The sequence below is a fragment of the Salvelinus sp. IW2-2015 genome, linkage group LG11, assembly GCF_002910315.2.
Source record: "Salvelinus sp. IW2-2015 linkage group LG11, ASM291031v2, whole genome shotgun sequence".
Classification (NCBI taxonomy): domain Eukaryota; kingdom Metazoa; phylum Chordata; class Actinopteri; order Salmoniformes; family Salmonidae; genus Salvelinus; species Salvelinus sp. IW2-2015.
In genome coordinates, this window is record NC_036851.1 from 16787260 (window position 1) to 16807416 (window position 20157).

The window sequence follows — 20157 nt, forward strand, 5'->3', positions numbered from 1 at the left end:
CTTAGCTGTTCTGATCTGAATCTGTTGCCTAGTCTACTTGTAGTATGTTGTTTGCTTTGCACATATTTTCACATTCTGTGTGTCTTCTCTATGTATTTATCTGTAGTTGTTGAGCTGCCTGTAAGCAGGTTGTTTCTGTGTGTGTGTGTGTGTGTGTGTGTGTGTGTGTGTGTGTGTGTGTGTGTGTACCGAATGTGTGTGTCAGATCACGGTGTTGTGTGGCTCAGGCTGCAGTACTTTTCCATTGTGCTCTGCTTTGTCACTATCTCCGCTGTGGGTCTCAGGTGTAGCCTATTCATTGGACCAGGCCCAGGTTCCCCATCAGCACCCACTCAGGGGTCATCATCGGACCAGTCACCCAATCCACTTTCTGGCTAGCTCACCTCAGCAGCCAGCCAGACAGACACCCTGTCTGTATTCTTTCAATCCATCACAGACACTGCTCTTCCTTTCTACAGCACTCTATACAGAATGCCCAAGCAGTCTCACATGAAAAAATACTATAGGGTATACTATGTTTGAAATACTATAGTATTCACTGTAGTGTTTTTGCAGACTGACAGTGAATACTGTAGTATTCTATAGTATAAACTATAGTATAAATGATGTAGTTAAAATAGCAGTATATACTATAGTATTTACTGTAGTGTCTTTGCTGTCTGTAGTATTTACTGTAGTATTTTTGGGGACATGCTGTATTATTTACTGACGTGTTTTTTTGTGTGCATAATACTGTAGTATTTGCTATAGTATTCTACAGTATACTACACAATTCTATACTAAGCACTGCATACACACGATCGAGGGATACTACAGTGTATAGTATTCTACAGTATGCTACAGTTTACTACAGAATTCTGTTGTAAGTACTGTAGTATTCTATAGTAAACTGTAGTATTTTATTATGTGGGGTAGCATGAGTGGAGAGGATAGGAACAGAGAGAGGGTGATAGTGATTCAGCATGCAGATGGAAATAGTTTTGGSCGGGGGGTACATTAGAGGACAGGTAGGAGTTCCTCTGTGATCTGCAGACACGCGTCACATTCTCCCTCACGTGCACACAAGCACTGCAGAGCCATGGGACAAATTGTTGGTCATGACACCAAAATACACTGTGCTACTGCCCAAATAACTATCCACTGCCTGCATCATACTTATTTTAAAAACACACACACACACTACACTTATTATGCACTTCTCACTGATTATTATCAACATGAACTTGCAGGAACCTAATAGYCCCCGCCCCCTACATCAGACCACCAATGACAACTGCTGCTTCTRAATATTCTATTCAACTGTCAGAAGTCTGGCTACTTTTAGTTGTGTCGTTGTGTGTGCGTGTGTGTGCGTGTCTGTGCGTGTAGGATCTTAATTTACAGTAAGTATTACGTTTCCAGGGTGAGACAGCAGATTCCAGCCCTCAGTCACCCTGTAAAGATCAAATATCCTATTTTAATAATGATCATATTTCCAAGTGAAACTTTAAAAGCCAATCTTGAGTTTCTCTCAAGTAGGCTGTCCAGACAAGTTGTCCACGTGAAACGCCCTCTCTCGTCTCTCCCTCTCCTCTCCCTCTCTCTCCTCTCTCTCCTTCTCTCTCTCTCCCTTCCCCTCTCTTCTCCCTCTCCCTTCTCCCTCTCCTCTCCTCTCCCTCCTCTCCCTCTCTCTCCCTCTCCCTCTCCCTCTCTCTCTCTCTCTCTCTTCTCTCCTCTCCCTTTCTCCCTTCTCCCTCTCCCTTCTCCCTCTCCCTCTCCCTCTCTCCCTCTTCTCCCACTCTCTCTCCCTCTCTCCCATCTCTCCCTCTCATCACCTCTCTTCCCTCCTCTCCCTTCTCTCCCTCCTCCTCTCCCCTCTCCTCTCCCTTCTCCCTCTCCTCTCCCTCTCTCCCTCTCTCCCTCTCCCCCTCTCCCTCTCTCCCTCTCTCCTCTCCCTCTCTCTCTCTCCCCTCTCCCCCTCTCCCTCTCCCTCTCTCCCTCTCTCTCTCCTCTCTCTCTCTCTCTCTCTCCCTCTCTCCAGAGAAGTAGACTAATCGCCCCTTTTTCCCTTTTTAAACCTTTCACTTCTCCATGTTGGTTTCCTTTGGTTTACCTGAGACTAGTCCTGTCACTATCTGTCTCATACAGAGCAGTCCGGTTCAGGTAGGTGGGTCGATAGGCTACTTGTACTGCTGCCTCTCCTTTTCTGGTCATGCACTAAGGACCCAACATGCATGCAGGATAATGTGAAGTGCATGTATTTATTGTGCATGGGCCTTAAGGAGAGCCAATCCTGGGCTATGTGAATAGATGGGATGTTTTGGTCAGTGTTGGTGGCATTTCTTTGTTTGTGTCAGCGCTCAGGCCTCTRAGACTTTGTAATAGCATGTGTTTAGCTGCGTGACTGCTGATATTTAAGGTGAGAGGTGTATGATTGAGAGGGTTTATTTATTGTTGATGAGCCAAGACCAAAAGGCATGTGCACGTCTGGTCAGACGAGATCGTCACTCTGCTCTGGGTGAGAAAATCTCAGGAAGGCTCGTACACAGACAGACACACAGACAAACATAGGCCTACACGTACACCAACTTGACGAAACCTTTGAATAGCTATGCCCTGGTGTCAGGAAAGAGACACCTGGTTTAATCCTAATGGACTCCTTGACYTTCTCAAAGTTCTCTTACACACCCACTTCCAGTCCACACACATTGTGCCTCTCCACAGAGGACGATCCTATTGACCTGCTGGCTCAGGCTATGCTGTGGATAAGGCCTTCATTTCCAAAGACGCTCTGAGGCTGAACATCCCTGGCCACTGTATGGAAATAGCATGATTCAACATTCAAACACAAACAAATCATCCTCCCATTTGACAGCTAGGCTAGATCCCTGTGATCTTGGCCTTGTTATGAACAGATTCTGCTCTCTGGGTTCCTGGACACTGACTGGACACAGGTAGTGGGGTGTTGAGCCAACACCCATTCACCCCTAGTGACAAAAGGCTCTGTCGCACACACACCATTGATCAGTGTGTTCAGGTGCTCTTCTTGAGTGAGAAATGTCCAAACTTTCAGAAAATGTCATCAACAAACTTGTGAGAAGGGCACTGATTTTCAGTACATTTTGGTCCTAGGACTGCTTCCAAAGAACAGTGAGGTGTATGTCCTCTATTCCAGATAGCCTTAGCTGAAGCCAGTAATGCTGCTCTCCTGGTTACCTGCAGTATATGACGTCAGGGTAGGAACAGGAAAAGGCTGTTGGACTGGAACCAGATGGGCTGGTCCAGGATGGGTGGGACTCCTCCTCAGTGACCTCATCACTGACACWCTGTCACAGTGTCACTGCTGTTACTTAACAAGGTCACAACCTGCATATCTGCCCCTCTGCTTTACTGTCCTGGTTGCACTGTGTTTGGCACTTCCTAATCAATCTGTGTCAGAGAGCTGAGTTACTCACCTACTGCAGTGGCTCAGATTAAAATACATTAACAGGGGCTTTGGATGGGCCCCAGGGAGGCTGGGACACTGGTTGAGATAAGGTTTCGGATGTGTTGTAGAAATCCAGGGTTGYGGTGAATTCCATTTAGATTCAGTCAATTTAGGGAGGGATTTTAAGTTCKTGCTTGCCTCCAGCCTTGGCATGATGCCCTCAGAAGTGAGTCAAATAGGTTGCCATCGCTTTTGGCAACTTGCCATCTCCAGAYTGAGTAAGATAATATTCCATCCATGCCGTGGACAGTTTTTAGAGGATGGATGCATCTGTGTGTGGTGTTTTTGAATGAGTGTGTGTGGACTGTAGCCAAGGTGATGCAGCTGTGTCAGGTAGGCTGAAGTGATCTAATGTCACACCTGTTGCACTCTGGTTTATGGACCTTTTACCTCTCACGTTAACTTTAGCGTCTGTGAGTGTGTGTAGCCCGTTCATGTTTCTAAGCGTGCACAGAGAATGTTGGTACTGTACATTCAAAAGATAAAGCATTCTGACCCTACTTAGTGTCATTAGCTAGATTTTCTGTGTTTCTATGTAAATATTATAAAATATGCACAAAAAAATCCACCAGAAATGAGTTTCCATCAAAGAAACTCATTGCAGCTAAAATCCCGTCCGTGATGACGTAGTGCACATAAAAATAACTTTTGTGCATACATTCCCATGTACCAAATATATTTTTTAAGTGAAATGGGTTTCCATCGCATTTTCAACTCTACTGATGGTTTTATCACAAAAACTGTTGTGTTATATAGCAAATGAGCCCACTCTGGTCCTTTCACGTGTGCTCTAGCCAACAGCTGGCAGATACAGTGCGGGTAGGCTACCTACATGATGAAATTATTGTTGATAACAGTGAGATTATTTTGATTAGTCAAATGGCAGCTAATTATCAATCATCATGTCACCAGAATAAGACCCTCGATATTTATTGTAAAGGAGCATCAAGCTCATCACCTTGCACTTTCACCACCCTGTGAAGTTCATCATAACTTGCATGCTTTTCCAAGTTGTAGTGAGAGGACCACACAYCATGTCATCGCGTGACTTCACGTTTACTTTGATATGATGGTTATTATATCAGTATTTGTGCATAAAGGACTTTCCATCGCCATTCCTCGCATAATACATTTTACCGACACAGAAAGATCTCACCATGTCAAACATTGTTAAAATTGTACCGGCATTTCCTGTTTCCATCAGCCCGGTCGTGACTTTTTTCATGCGTCAGGTAATTAATCCGCATGAAATGGTGGAAACCTGGTTAGTGTGTAAATAGTGTGCATGTTTCGGATCTGAACTGATCTGTCTGTCTGGGGAATAGGCTGAAACTGAAGTGAGCAAGCTGAGCCTTTCTCCATGCACCAGCCCAGAGAGAGGGGAAAAGACAGGCCAGCAGAGGTGTTCTGTGTGTGTTTGTTTGTGTTTGTTGTGTGTGTGTGTCCTTGTGTACAGTCAGTCTGGGTTATTGTGATATTAGGGATGCCATAGACACCTACTAAACCTGTAGTCTATCGATTCCATTCTAAATCTCTTCTAAAGCACTTAAAAGATAGGCCTAACACAAATTCCTAGAGATATGCAAATAGCCTAGGATGTTGTTGTGGAGTCAAGCTCAGTCCTGCCTTCCTTTGCAGAGGGATGTGTGTGACTGTGATTGATGGGTGCATTTAGCCTACAGTGTTAACTTGCTTGTATGTGAGCTACAGCCTTTGTTAATCTGTCCTTCTTAGCCCTAGGCTGCTCTCTAGGTTTACTACAGTAGCTCCTCTCCTGTCTGAAGTTACTCAGCACCTGCATATTAGCTCCCTTCCAGTTCCTCCTCTGCTCTGCTCTGCCCAATTTGCCTGTGCCCCTGGCCCAGGGCCAGCCCTAACCTTTTGGGGGCCCTATGAGAGATTTGGTTGGAGGGCCTCCCACCTCGCAGGCAAAACATTTTAGCGTCTCCTCTCTTTATGTCGGAGAGAAAAATGTACTTTTTAAATTCTACACATTTCCCATGGGGTGTAAAGACATTCTTGCAGTTTTAAAGCAAGTTTTCTTCTACACATTTTACCACGACTTATGCCATGTTAGTATGATATCTGAGTGAGAATGATTAACATTTTACATTCACATTTTAGTCATTTAGCAGACGCTCTTATCCAGAGTGACTTACAATTAGGACATTCCTTAAGATAGGTGGGACAACCATATATCTCAGTCAAAGTTTATTTTTCTTCAATAAAGTAGTTATCAGCAAAGTCAGTGCTAGTAGCTAGTGCTAGGGGGGGAAGTCAAGTGAGTGTTAATTCACGAAAGCCAATTTGATATTTTGGAGGGGGGGATTATTTTAGATTTCAGATGTAGGACTCTGCTGTCCTAGCTTCAGGGGTAAGCTGATTCCGCCACTGGGGTGCCAGGACAGAAAAGAGCTTTGACTAGGCTGAGCGGGAGCTGSCCCCCCATAGGGGTGGGAGGGCCAAGACACCAGTGGTGGCAGAARGGAGTAGTCAGGTTGGGAGTGTAGGGTTTGAGCATAGCCTGAAGGTAGYGRGGGACAGTTCCTCTTGCTGCTCTGTAGGGAAGTACCATGGTAGTGTAGTGGATGTGAGCTAGCCAGTGGAGTGTGCAGAGTAGTGGGGTGACACGGGAGAACTTGGAAGGTTGAACATAAGGCGGGCTGCGGCACAAGCGGGGAGCCCAGCCAACAGCAAGTTGCAGCAGTCCAGAAGGGCTATGACAGGTGCCTGGATTAGGACCTGTACCGCTTCCTGTGTGAGGTAGGGTCGTACTCTGCGGATGTTGTAGAGCAGTGGTCACCAACCAAACAGTTCTGTAAAAAAAACAACGAGAAAGGGGGTGGTAGGTGCACGTGATTCAGCAGCCGTAGCACCGGGAAGGCAACGCGTTCCCATTTTGAACCATTTTGTCTTAAGGTAGAACTCCGCCTACCCGGCAGGCCCAGAGAGAAAACAAGTGCACCTACGGGCCTACCGCCGGCCAATCAGATAGCTCAGATCACCACYTCGGCACAGTTTCCTCGAGCCATAGACTGTAAAAAGAAGCCTTGGGCGCACAGCAAAGTTGATACTGTGAGATTTAAAAACTTTTAAAACCATGACTAGAGAGAGACTCAAAAAATACAGCCAAGGCGCTGCTGTTTTTATGAGTAAGTTCATTGGTAAGTTGTTATTCAGCACTTTCAACACTTTGTTCAACACTTTTATAAGCCATAAAATGTGCATTCTCCCTACTTCCACTCACGCTACTGCAAGCACTGCAGCTGCAATGAATTTTGATCAACTTGCGTTGTTGTTATTATTAGCGGCTTGTCTCTTTTTTTATATTGAGTAATATTTAACTTTATCTCGACATGAAATGGTGCATGAGGCAGAAGTAATGCAYCTGGAAGTCTGTGTCCCCTTTTCTCAGAGGAGGGAGGGAGAGTGGCGGGACAGTGACAGTCTTACCGCTGCTACAGTATCTCCCTCTCCCCAGTGGAGTAAAATAATAAAAAGCTAATTATTATGCTCATTCAGCTGTGCCTCACAAGTAATACAACAAATGATCTATTACCAGTGTGATTATGTACCTTACATTTTAAATATAATTTCAAAATAGTCTGAGAAGAACAACATTGGCCAGGCAATTCATTGCTACAGAACTATTTTTAGTAGATTCATGTTGCTTAAGTTTAAGTCATATAGAAATAAAAAATCTAAGAGGTAGATCTCGGCTTGCATTTTGACTGAAAGTGATCTTGACTCAGAAATGGTTGGTGAGCACTGTTGTAGAGCATGAACCTGCAGGAGTGAGACACTGCTTGGATATTTTCAGCGAACGTCAYGGTGTTGTCCAGGGTCACGCCAAGGTTKTTTGCACTCTGGTAGGGTGACACTGTGGAGTTGTCAACCCTGATGCCAAGGTCTTGGAGCGGGCAGTTTTGGTATGGTCGTTTAAAAAACATTTCTTTAACGTTTCTTGAATGTTTTTTTGAGGTGGTGGGCCGACATCCGAGCTGAAATATCTTCCAGGCARGCAGAGATGCGTGTCGCCACCTGGGTGTCAGAAGGGGGGAAGGAGCAAAGTAGTAGCAATTAGGAGAAACCATATGATGGCGCCGAGGGGACTTGGTGTATAGAGAGAAGAGGAGAGGGCCTAGAACCGAGTCCTGAGGGACAGCSTTTCGTGAGAGTACTTGATGCAGACACAGATCCTCTCCAAGGCACCTGGTAGGAACTGCCTGCCAGGTAAGACACAATCCAATAGTGAGCAGAGCCTGCGACGACCAGCTCTGAGAGGCTGGAGAAGAGGATCTGATGGTTCACAATGTCTATGAGGATGAGGTCAGAGGAGAGAGAGTCAGCTTTGGCAGAGCCTCCATGACACAGAGGAGAGCCGTCTTGGTTCAGTGACCCGTATTGAAGCATGACTGGTTAGGGTCAAGAAGATCATTCTGAAAGGGATAGCGAGAGAGTTGGTCAGAGACAGCACACTCAAGTGTTTTGGAAAGAAAAGAAAGAAGAGATACCGGTCTGTAGTTTTTGATGTCAGAAGGGTTGATTGTTGGTTTCTTGAGGAGGGGAGCGACTCTGGCAGTTTTGAAGTCAGAGGGAACGCAGCCGGTGGTCAGAATGAGTTGATGAGGGAAGTGAAGAATGGGAGAGGGTCTCCAGAGATGGTCTGAAGAAGGGAGGAAGGGATGGGGTCGAGTGGGCAGGTTGTTGGGCGGACGGACCTCACTAGTCGCAGGATTCTATCTGGATAGAGAGGGGAGAAAGAGGTCAATGGGTAGGGGAGTTGTGTGGGTGGATGTTGTCAACTTTCTTTTCAAAGTGAGGAGCGAGGTGGTGGAGGTTTAAGGAGCGAGTAGAAGTTGGAAAATAGTTTACTAGGTTTTAGGCAGAATCTTGACATTTAGAGTGATAGAAAGTGGCTTTAGCAGCGGATATAGAGGAAGAGAAGGTAGAGAGGAGGYAGTGAAAGGATGATAGGTCCTCCATAAATGTAGTTTTCCTTCATTTTCAGCTGCCCGCAGCCCTGTTCTGTAAGCTCACAATGAGTCACTCAGCCGCGGAGCAGGAGGGGAGGGCAGAGCCTTCCGGGAGGAAAGGGGACAGTGCGAGTCATGGGATGCGGAAAGGGAGGAGAGTAGGGTCGAGGAGGCAGAATCAGGAGACAGAAGGGAGAAGGAGAAGGAGAGATAATAGAAGAGAGTAGTGGGAGAGAGAGAGCGAAGACAGCGAAGACTGAGATGACGCATGACCATTGTGTAGGGTCTGAGTGGGTAGGGTTGGAGGAGAGTGAGACAGAAAAGGAAACAAAGTAGTAGACCTGGAGGGGGGTTGCAGCGAGATTAGTAGGTGAACAGCCTCTTGTAAAGATGAGGTCAAGCCTTTTGCCTGCCTTGTGAGTGGGAGGGGACTGGGAAAMGGGGAAGTCAAAAGAGGCAAGGAGGGGAAAGCAAGAGGTGGAAAGAAATMAATCGAAGGCAGACGTCGGGAGGTTGAAGTCGGCCAGTACGATGAGCAGTGGGCCATCATCAGGAAATGAGCTTATCAAGGTGTCAAGCTCATTGAGGAACTCTCTAAAGACACCTGGTGGGCGATAGWTGGCAACAATGTTAAGCTTGTGACAGTATGGAATTCAAATGAGGAGATGGACWMGTGATTGAGGGAGAAAAGAGAAAATCTCCACTTAGGAGAAATGAGAAGCTCTGTGCCACCAGCAAAACGGGGGCCCCCTGGAGGTCAAGGTCCCTGTACACGTGCCCGTCGGTATTCAGCCATGATTAGTACAAGTTTAGCTGGCTAGCTACTAGACTAATTGACCAATCAAAAACTTGTTAGCTGTCATGGCTAATTGAGTGACTGACATAACAAGAGGAAAACTGCTGATGCACAACCAAATTTCGAAATTGCAGCTGGTGTATTCTACTCTTCTTACTCTCAACAGTAAGTTGASACCCAGACTGAGTTCGCTTATGTATCTAATGCCTGGAACTGACCTTGCCCTGGCATGACGTGGGCATGAAACAAACCTTACCCACCTTTCACCCACCGCATGCTATACTGCCCCACCACTCCTGGGGATATTTCCCTCAAAAATGGGTCCATTGTTGTAGCACTGCCTAAAGTCTTGCAAGTCTCTCAAGTTCAGGCCAAAGTGCACTTCTCTTCAGTGCTGGCAATAACTATTATTGTGAGAATGTTATTTGCCAGGAAGTCAGACATTATTGGCAAGACGTGTCATTTGGGACTGTGTCTGACATCTCTGTGTGTGCGTTTTATGGAGATGTGTGGAGGTGAAAAGGACTGCCCCGCTGTTCTTATTGGTTCTCAGCCTATGGCCTGGTCTGTCAGGGGATCTCTGTGTCTCTGTGTCCCTCTGGCACATACTTCAGGAACACGCTGTTTAATGCTCTACCCACCTCACTAACGGCCAACYACCTTGCTTTACTGCTCTATAGCAAGGTTACAGGCCCCTCTCTCTTCCTCTCTGACATTCCTGTGCCCCTCCCTAAAGTCGTAGAAGTGTCTGCAAAGTTTAGGCCAAAGTCAGCATGTCTTCTGGCAATAGGCTACCATTGGCATGGATATTGACCAATGTTCAGGTCAGAGATGAATGGTCAAGACATGGCCAGAGTGTCAGACGTATTGCTATATCAGTGTTGGGTAATGCGTGTGTCTGAGGCAGTGGGTGTGTGGTGCCAATGAGGGTGGCAAGGAGTTAATGCCTACCTGATAGTCCCTTTGTGCCCTGTGGCGTCAGCCTCTGTTTGTCTGTGTGTTTTAGTTCCTTTTCTTTCTTCCTGTGGCCCATTTCCTCCCTGGAGTGTTCCAGGAGGCTGGGTTAGAGAGATTTGGGGATTGCTGCTGCTGCCTGTGGTCTCAGGAGAACAAGCCAGTGTAAATCTTCTCCTCTGCCACTGGGCCAGACACACACACACACACACGCACACTCCCTACCTGTCCTGTAGTGACTGGCCATTCTGTGAATGAGGAGTTGGTATGTTCTCCCTTTGTGGTAGCCTACGCTAATCTGTTTCAAGAAGGGAAGGATTACAGTCCGCATRTTGCAGCTCAGGAAACACAAGAACCCCATCTCCTCTCTTTCTGTTGCTCCCTTTCTATCCACGGACTCTTTCTGCTGTACAGGGCCCCCAGTTAGCATGTTATGCCTAGCTAGTAGCTGAGGCAATGTTGACAGTTTATCTGCAGAGTAAACTGGACGAGAACAACACTGTTTTATTCCATGTTCTATTTTGCCCTCAAGACTACCTTCACCTTAACGGATACCGTTATTTACATCATACCAGACCGCTGTTTGTTCCATAATCAACATTCTGTTGCTCTCAAGGTTATTTCTCTGATTGAAAACTCATTGTTACTGTGTTTACGAGTGTGTTTGTGGCATTCTGTCTTTGCGAATGTCAAATGGCAGTAGCCAATATGTGGGCACTGGTTCTGCATTATRTTATCACCAGTCTCACCCTCTCAGTTGTTGGTCTGAATGAGGAAATGCAGTTTGTTGTGTGAGGTTGTTAAGGTTAAAACACGTCTGTTACACAGAGAGAAATAGCTGAGTTCAGTTCAGCTCATCCCTCCTCAGACTCTGTTTTTCTGCTTCTTTCCTTTTTTCTCTCTCCRCTCCCCAAGCCCCCTCCATCCCTCTTTGTTTGCACGCTCTCTTCCCTCGAAGGGTTACCACCCAACAACCTGCTCCTGCTTGTGATTGGTGGAAGTGGGCTGAGTGGGCGGGTCTGTGTTTGTGCTTGTGAGAGTTACCAGTCAGAGCAAGTGCAGGCTGTCAGTGTCAGGAGGGTTTCAGTGGAGTCAGGCAGACCAGACTCTGGAAAGCAGAAGCAGCTGTGCAAACCTTCCTTTTAACCTCAGGACACAAAGGACTGTCTGTTCCTACACKTCTCTGCCACCTACTTTCTAAGGCCAGGAGGAAAAAAGGGATTTAAGATCAACAAACGCCGAGATGATATTTCTCTCTCTTCCTACTTCCCTCTTTGTTTTTGTCTTGCAAAATCCCTCCTGCACAGAGGAGAGATAATCACAGCCTCCTCTGAGGGAACCAAAGAAAAGGAGGGATCAAAATAAATGACAACAACATCATCATACCCAGCGGCCTGCGTGTGGTTGTCCGACTGTCCCGTTGCGGCCCTGCTGCACTGTCCCCCTGAGGAGGGAGACTAATGCATGTGGCGTCGCAGTACTCAGGGTCAGTGGAGGATGAGTCCGGTCATGGAGGCTCAGACCATGCAGGCCAAGCAGCAGCAGACGCAGCAGCAGCTACAACACTATCTGGAGAAAGGGGTCCCGCTTGAGCCCTTCATGCACCAGGTGGGGGGCCACTGCTGCGTGCTGCGTTTCGGGGAGCAGACTATCTGCAAGCCCCTCATCCCCCGAGAGCACCAGTTCTACAAGAGCCTACCCAGCGCCATGAGGAAGTTCACCCCCCAGTACAGAGGTAAGAGACTACCCCGGAAGACACATTTCAGTTGAATGCATCCCCCTTTCCRTTTCCTAACCCCAACCTCCACCGCATCCATCTACTGTGTGACTGGGCTAATGTTGTGCTGCTGTGTTCTCTCTCTTTTTCCATATTCCATCCTCTCTCTCACTATCTCTTGATTGGTATGGAAGGCGGTTGGAAAAGAGGGTAGGTTATTGCAGGTGCATGCATTTTTTTCTATGCAATTTTCATTATTCACAGTCCATGTAAGCCCACGGTTTTAGGGTGTTTTCAGGAAGTCTGACTGTGCCCCTCCACAGAAGGATCAGGTGGGTTTTGTAAATTCTCCAAGGCCCAGGGTAGGACTTTGCAGGCCAGCCAGGATGCTGTGTGGTAGCAGGTGCTATTGGACCTGGCCACAGGAGGGCGCTGTAGCATTGGAGCACCACCAGGGTGTCCTGCCCTGCCCCTTTGTGCAGTCACACAGAAACAGGTTGGAGCTGTGTTTCTCTGCCCAGAGAGCATGCAGAGCAGGTAGAATGTAGTATAGTATGCATTAACTGAAGACAGGTTTAGTTGCACACACACACAAATATGCATTCTAACAGGAGAGGGGTGAATCTGTCATACCATGACATCAGTATCTAAGGCTTGAGATTCAGAAMGCAGTGTGGACCTGCAGGGTCCTAAAGTCCTCCGAATCTGGTTAACTCTCCCCTTCGACCACAAGTGCTGCGTCTCCCCTCCACTGTCTAGCCCTTTAACAGTGGGTTATCTAACACTGTGTTATGGTTCACTGCAGCTGTTTGTCTTTAGTCCCTGACAGACAAGTGAAAGGTGAACCTGTGTGTGTACACAAGGAAGAGGAGATCCAATTCATCCCAGTCTGTATCTCCCTTTTCTATCTTCAATCTTCCCTTTGAGCTACAGTACCTTTCCATGTTAATATTTGCAGCTGTTGTGTCCTATGCATCCCCACAGAGAGGTGGGGTGGCTGGGTGAGAGAYGTGGGATGATTCTGGATAGGGTAGGGTGGGGCATGACTCATGAGAGAGGGGGGTTAGAATGATGCACTTGCGGGATGGGTAGAATGGCGTGAGAGATTGAGTGGCTGAAATAGGCTTTCACTTCATCCATCTGGTCCATCTACAGAGACTGCAAACTGTGCATGCTGCTGTTCTYTTKTCTTATTGCACAAGTTGTWGTAAGGCAATATGCATAGGTTTACATGATTTGTGTTTGTTGGTACTCTATGGTGTTTTTAAGATGTTTTTAAAAATGTTGCTCTGTCGTCTACTGTTTAATAATATTACTGCTATAATGGTTTGATAAACCAGTTTAAATCAATTCAAATCAATAGCATTTTTGATTGCATCTGCTCGAGCTTTGGTGGTTTGTGTTCGGAGTGACTTTCCTTTTCTGCATGATTGATAGTATAATATTGGGAGTGTGTGTGTGTTTACACAACAGCATACTGTACACAAATATAAACAAGATTTCCAGATAGACACAGCCTCAATTTGATTTCCCCAAGCCCCATATCTCCATTGCTCTTTCTCTCTCGCTTGCTCAAGATCCGAGTTGGGAGATCTGTGTGTATGTTTGTTATGGAGGTGTCCAGGACCTTTGATCTCTATCAGGTTGAGAGACACCAGGGCAGACAGCTCTGGAACTTTAGAAAGGCAGGAGAGTAAGAAGGGTTGGGGGTAAGAGACGTCATTTGCATGTAAAAGGATCATTGAGCACCAATATGTGAAGTTCATAGTGTCATGTCAAATGAAAGCTAAGACTATATCTTTTTTAGATTGGAAATCTATTTTCCATCCCAAAAAATTGGAATAAGTAAATAAGTAAACCCAGATATCTAATTTGGTCTCTCTCATGACCACAATTGGGTTCACAAGTTTGGACAGTACAGCACATTAAAGTACAGTAAAGAAAATTAGAGTTCAGTACAGTATTGTAGAGTTCAGTAGAACACACGAGTAGAGGACAGTACAATGTATTGTACTCTACGGTACAGAACTATACTGTACTGGCTACTCTACTGAGCTCTACTGTGCTGTACTTTGATGTCCAAACTTGTGAAACATAGACTCTACTAGCAAGGTTTCCATCCAATTGGTGACTGATTTTGATATTCTAAAATCCACAAAAACAATATGCACATTTTCCCACCAGAGATGTTTCAATCAAATTGACTTGTTGCAGATAACAGTCGTTATGCGATGACATAGTGCACATATAAATACCTTTTGCGGTTACATTCACATGTTCCCGAATAAAAAATACAATGGGTTTCCATTGAATTTAAACTCCACTGATAGTTTTGTCAGAGGAAATGTTGCGTTTATATAGTGAATCTCTGGTCTTGGCCGTGTGCTCTAGACAACAGCTCACAGATACATTGCGGGCAGGCTACCTACATGARGAGTACGAGATMATTTATATTTGTCAAACGGCAGCCACGCGTCGATCATCAGAATAAGACCCTCGATATTTATTGGAAAGGAGCGTCAAGCTCGTCACTGTGCACTTTCAACACATATCTTATTTAATCTGTAGCCTAATAAACTGCATGCTTTCCCAAAGTCYTAGTGGGAGGACCACACAATATCGTGTGACTCCACGTTTACTTTGATATTATGGTTATTATATCAATATAATATTTCCACCATCATTTCTCGCATCATTCATTTTACCGACASAAAAAGATCCCACCCACAAATTTGCTGTTTCCACCAGGCCTGTCGTGACATTTTTTATCCGACATGTACTTTGCTTGCATAAAAAGGTTGGATGGAAACCAAACAAATTTGTTCTAGTTTGGGGGCAGAGCTATACCCAAATAGTGTGTAGAATAATACCCAAATATGCAAAGGAGGATTATGCATATTTATACCTTTGTGTACCTATTTAGGAAACATCACCATGAAGAGAATGACATTCAGAGTTTTTGGAAAACGTGGTCACATAAAAAACTGAGGGAGATTTACCGGAATTCTGTTACCAAACGTTGAATCTGCACAGTTCTCCCAGTAAACGTGTTTTTGTAAAGTCTTCAGTGTAAAGTGTTAAAAGTAGTCCTTGTGAGTTGTATGGTTTGTTTAACTTTGAAGTCAATGGTTTTTGTTTGGCATATATTTTKAMTGAAAAATCTTAGTCTCAGCGCAATTCTGTTACCGTGGAATTGCCCAGAAAAATACTTCCCAGTTTATTCTATTTCCTGCTTGGGAATTCAAATACAGTATTACAGAGAGAGAGAYTCAAAATAACCATTGCTTTGCTATTTCTACGAGTTTGATGTCTTACCGTTTTTGTTGTTGTTGTCTCTCTCTGTCCCTCAGGTGTGGTATCTGTGAATTTTGAGGAGGATGAGGAGGGCAACCTGTGTCTCATAGCGTATCCCCTGCAAAGTGACTCTGGGGTGGGGGACCTGGAGAATATAGACCCATCGGTCAATGGCGAGCCCAACAGCAAGATGCTCCAGTGGGGCATCAAGCAGCTGTCTGCCCAGAGTCTGCTGGACTCACGCAAAGACAAGGACAAGAGGTGAGAGACGAGAGAGAGAGACGGATGCAKCTGAAACACTGTTACAGAGATACACCAATAAAGAGACATACAGGTTAACTGGTGACTGAGACAAATACACACTTTAAAACCCCAATGGTCATTTAAGACCCCTCTTTTAAAGTCACTGAGATCTCTTCTAGTCAAAATAATGAGCAACTGGGCATTTTTATACATGACCATAAACATGTTTATTTTACCCTTATTTAACTAGGCAAGTCAGTTAAGAACAAACAGTGGGTTAACTGCCTTGTTCAGGGGCAGAACGACAGATTTTCACCTTGTCAGCTTTGGGATTCGATCTTGCAACCTTTCGGTTACTAGTCCAACGTTCTAACCACTAGGCTACCAGCCGCCCATGATGGGGAAGTTAATTGCTTAATATACTCAGGAACCATGCCTGTGTGGAAGCACCTGCTTTCAAGATACTTTGTATCGCACATTTTCCTTTATTTTGGAAGTTACCTGTTACCTGTATGTTGAGACACATTGTAGGTTCTAGAATGTAAGCTTGATGCTCTCCACCCCTCCTGACTCCCCTCTCTTCCTATTTCCCCCAGTCATAAGCCCGAGGGGGAGGTGTTGGKGTGGCTGCAGCAGGAGGAGGTGCCTTTGGGAAGCAGAAACGCCATCCAACACAACCCCTGGAGACTCAAACTCCAACAAAAACACCTGCAGAGGATGAAGGAGAACGCCAAGCACCACAACCAGTACAGTATCCTTTCAGCGTGGAACAACCACTTTGAACATCAGGCCATCCTGCACCTGCCTGCAAAGTTTGTCCATGAACTGTACCTAAACGTATTACTGTGTGCTACTGCCTATTTCTTCAKTCTGCAGAATCTTGTGCCCAAAGTAGCRTTACAATCTCACAGATAATCCACTTGTGACATCTGTGTATTTGTAAGTGAAGTGTATTGATGTGAGGAAAGGCTCAAGATGGATTGGTGTCCGGTCCATCTGATGAATTAGTGTCTGCTGATAGGGATTCAGGTCTTCCTACTACATTAGCGGAGAGTTAAGTCTCCAACCAGGTGCATTAGGAATATGATGTGATTCTCCTGTAACCAGAGGCTCCTTGACTCAGGACCCCTTCCCAGAATTCATCRTGCTGGAGAACCTGACGTGGCGTCACGCGGTTCCGTGCGTGCTGGACCTGAAGATGGGCACGCGGCAGCACGGTGACAACGTGTCCGAGGAGAAGAAGGTCATGCAAATCCGCAAGTGCCAGCAAAGCACCTCAGCCTCCATCGGAGTACGCCTCTGTGGCATGCAGGTGGGCACAATGTTAACTTGTGTTATTGATGGGYATGGGGCAGAATTGAAGAGTCTGAAATTATATATTGGGGAGGCATAGCTTAGTTGTAGTTCAGAATGAAAGGGAAGAAATGTGTTTCTGAACCCCTCCATCTCCTACCTCMCTCTCAGGTATACCAGTCAGATTCGGGTCAGCTCATGTTCATGGATAAGTACATTGGGCGTAAACTAACCCTGTCGGGCTTCAAGGAGGCTCTGTTCCAGTTCTTCCATGACGGGCGGCGTCTGCGGCGTGAGCTGCTCTCCCCGGTGCTGCGGAGGCTCAGGGAGATGCAGGCAGCTCTGGAGGGCTGTGAGTCCTACCGCTTCTATTCCTCCTCCCTGCTCATCATCTARGACGGTGAGCCACCCCGCACACACGCACGCAGAGGCCCCGAGGACGGTCTGTCTGAGGAGGAAGAAGAGGAGGAAGTGAAGAAAGATGAAGAGGCAAGTGCGTTTGTGTTTCCCCGCAGCAGTAGCAGTGGTAGCACTGGTGGTGGACGTCTGGCAGCCCGATCTGATACAGGCCCTGGCCCGGCGGTGGACGTGAGGATGATTGACTTTGCCCACACCACGTGCCCTGACTATGTGGAGGACAGTGTGGTGCACGAGGGCCAGGACAGTGGCTACATCTTCGGTCTGCAGAACCTCATCACCATCATATCCCAGCTGGAGGACCACTGCACAGACTAAAACACACACACACAGTTTCTCTTCTCTCTTTTGGACTCATAGAAGAAGCAGCACACTGGACTACAGAGGCTGGCCATAGGGGCACACTGAACATTGCTGTAGCCAGTTTTTCCACAGGAGTCCTTCATTTGGGTGTTTTTGTTTGTATCCATAAGGGATACAAAGGGCCATGAAGGTTACATTTGAAGAGACATTTGCAATCTTCTTTAGTTGACTCAGTGAGTTGTCGCCATTATCTGCTTACTCTGTTACCTATTACGAAGTTGGTTATTTTACCCAGTTATTTATTTTGGGAAAAAGGCACACAAGGAAGTTTGAAATMAAGTCCAAGACTGCAAGCATGGATTCCAACTGTGTAAAGGTGCCTGCCTTATGCAAGCACACACACACACATGCACTTATTTTGATGTGTGCTACTGATCGGGCAGATGTATTTGAAAAAGCAAACAGAGAAACTGCTGTATGTGTGTGAAATATTAAAGTTGATGAGAGGAAAGAGAAAACATCTCATCTTCCATTTTTCTTCTAAACCAGTTTATTTTGCCACTCTCTATTCTTCTCCTTTTGCATTCATAGAATATACTATGGTATATTCAGATAGCAATTAGATTACATACAGGGACTATGTCTTTATTTATTTGACATGTTTCTTAAATAAAATTTAAATAATTGTATGTTATTGTATATTATTAATTTTGTTAGAATAATATTAATTACTATTATTATTTGACATGTTCAGGTACAGTTGAAGCCGGAAGTTTACAGACACTTAGGTTGGAGTCATTAAAACTTGTTTTTCAACCACTCCACAAATTTCTTGTTAACAAACTATAGTTTTGGCAAGTCGGTTAGGACATCTACTTTGTGCATGACACAAGTAATTTTTCCAACAATTGTTTACAGACAGATTATTTCACTTATAATTCACTGTATCACAATTCCAGTGGGTCAGAAGTTTACATACACTAAATTGACTGTCCCTTTAAACAGCTTGGAAAATGCCTGAAGGTACCACGTTCATCTGTACAAACAATAGCACGCAAGTATAAACACCATGGGACCACGCAGCTGTCATACCGCTCAGGAAGGAGACGCGTTCTGTCTCCTACAGATGAACGTATTTTGGTGCGAAAAGTGCAAATCAATCCCAGAACAACAGCAAAGGACCTTGTGAAGCTGCTACAACCTGTCTCTTATACACATCTAGATGTGTATAAGAGACAGGTTCTACTTTGTGCATGACACAAGTAATTTTTCCAACAATTGTTTACAGACAGATTATTTCACTTATAATTCACTGTATCACAATTCCAGTGGGTCAGAAGTTTACATACACTAAATTGACTGTCCCTTTAAACAGCTTGGAAAATGCCTGAAGGTACCACGTTCATCTGTACAAACAATAGTACGCAAGTATAAACACCATGGGACCACGCAGCTGTCATACCGCTCAGGAAGGAGACGCGTTCTGTCTCCTACAGATGAACGTATTTTGGTGCGAAAAGTGCAAATCAATCCCAGGACAACAGCAGAGGACCTTGTGAAGATGCTGGAGGGAACAGGTACAAATGTTTCTATATCCACAGTAAAACGAGTCCTATATCGACATAACCCGAAAGGCCGCTCTGCAAGGAAGAACCCACTGCTCCAAAACCGCCATAAATAACAGACTACGATTTGCAACTGCACATGGGGACAAAGATCATACTTTTTGGAGAAATGTCCTCTGGTCTGATGAAACAAAATAAGAACTGTTTGGCCATAATGACCATCGTTATTTTTGGAGGAAAAAGGGAGAGGCTTGCAAGCCGAAGAACACCATCCCAACCGTGAAGCACGGGGGTGGCAGCATCATGTTGTGGGGGTGCTTTGCTGCAGGAGGGACTGGTGCACTTCACAAAATAGATGGCATCATGAGGCAGGAAAATGATGTGGATATATGGAAACAACATCTCAAGTCATCAGTCAGGAAGTTAAAGCTTGGTCGCAAATGGGTCTTCCAAATGGACAATGACCCCAAGCATACAAAGCTGTGGCAAAATGGCTTAAGGACAACAAAGTCAAGTTATTGGAGTGGCCATCACAAAGCCCTGACCTCAATCCGATAGAACATTTGTTGGCAYAACTGAAAAAGTYTGTGCGAGCAAGGAGGCCTACAAACCTGACTCATTTCCACCAGCTCTGTCAGGAGGAATGGGCCAAAATTCACCCAACTTATTGTGGGAAGCTTGTGGAAGGCTACCCAAAACGTTTGACCCAAGTTAAACAATTTAAAGGCAATGCTACCAAATACTAATTGAGTGTATGTAAACTTCTGACCCACTGGGAATGTGGTGAAATAAATCATTCTCTCTACTATTATTCTGACATTTCACATTCTTAAAATAAAGTGGTGATCCTAACTGACCTAAYACAGGGAATTTTTACTCTGATTAAATGTCAGGAATTGTGAAAAACTGAGTTTAAATGTATTTGGCTAAGGTGTATGTACACTTCAGACTTCAACTGTACCTTTATCTTGTATATTATCTGGATTGTCCACAGTTTGTTGGAGGGGAAATWAAAACTGTTTTGGTTGTGGTAAAATGTACTGTTCTGCTCTGTTCTCTTTGTGTGCTAATACTGTATTATACAGTTACGATCATTCTCACTACAATCAGACATGTTCAACATTGTACAAGAG

The 20157-nt window shown here is 45.3% G+C and overlaps 1 pseudogene; it reads left to right on the forward strand.

The window, feature by feature from the left end:
* LOC111969910 (inositol hexakisphosphate kinase 2-like) overlaps positions 1–18008 on the forward strand; it is a 33386-nt pseudogene extending 15378 nt beyond the window's left edge.
* Positions 18009–20157: the final 2149 nt, after the last annotated feature.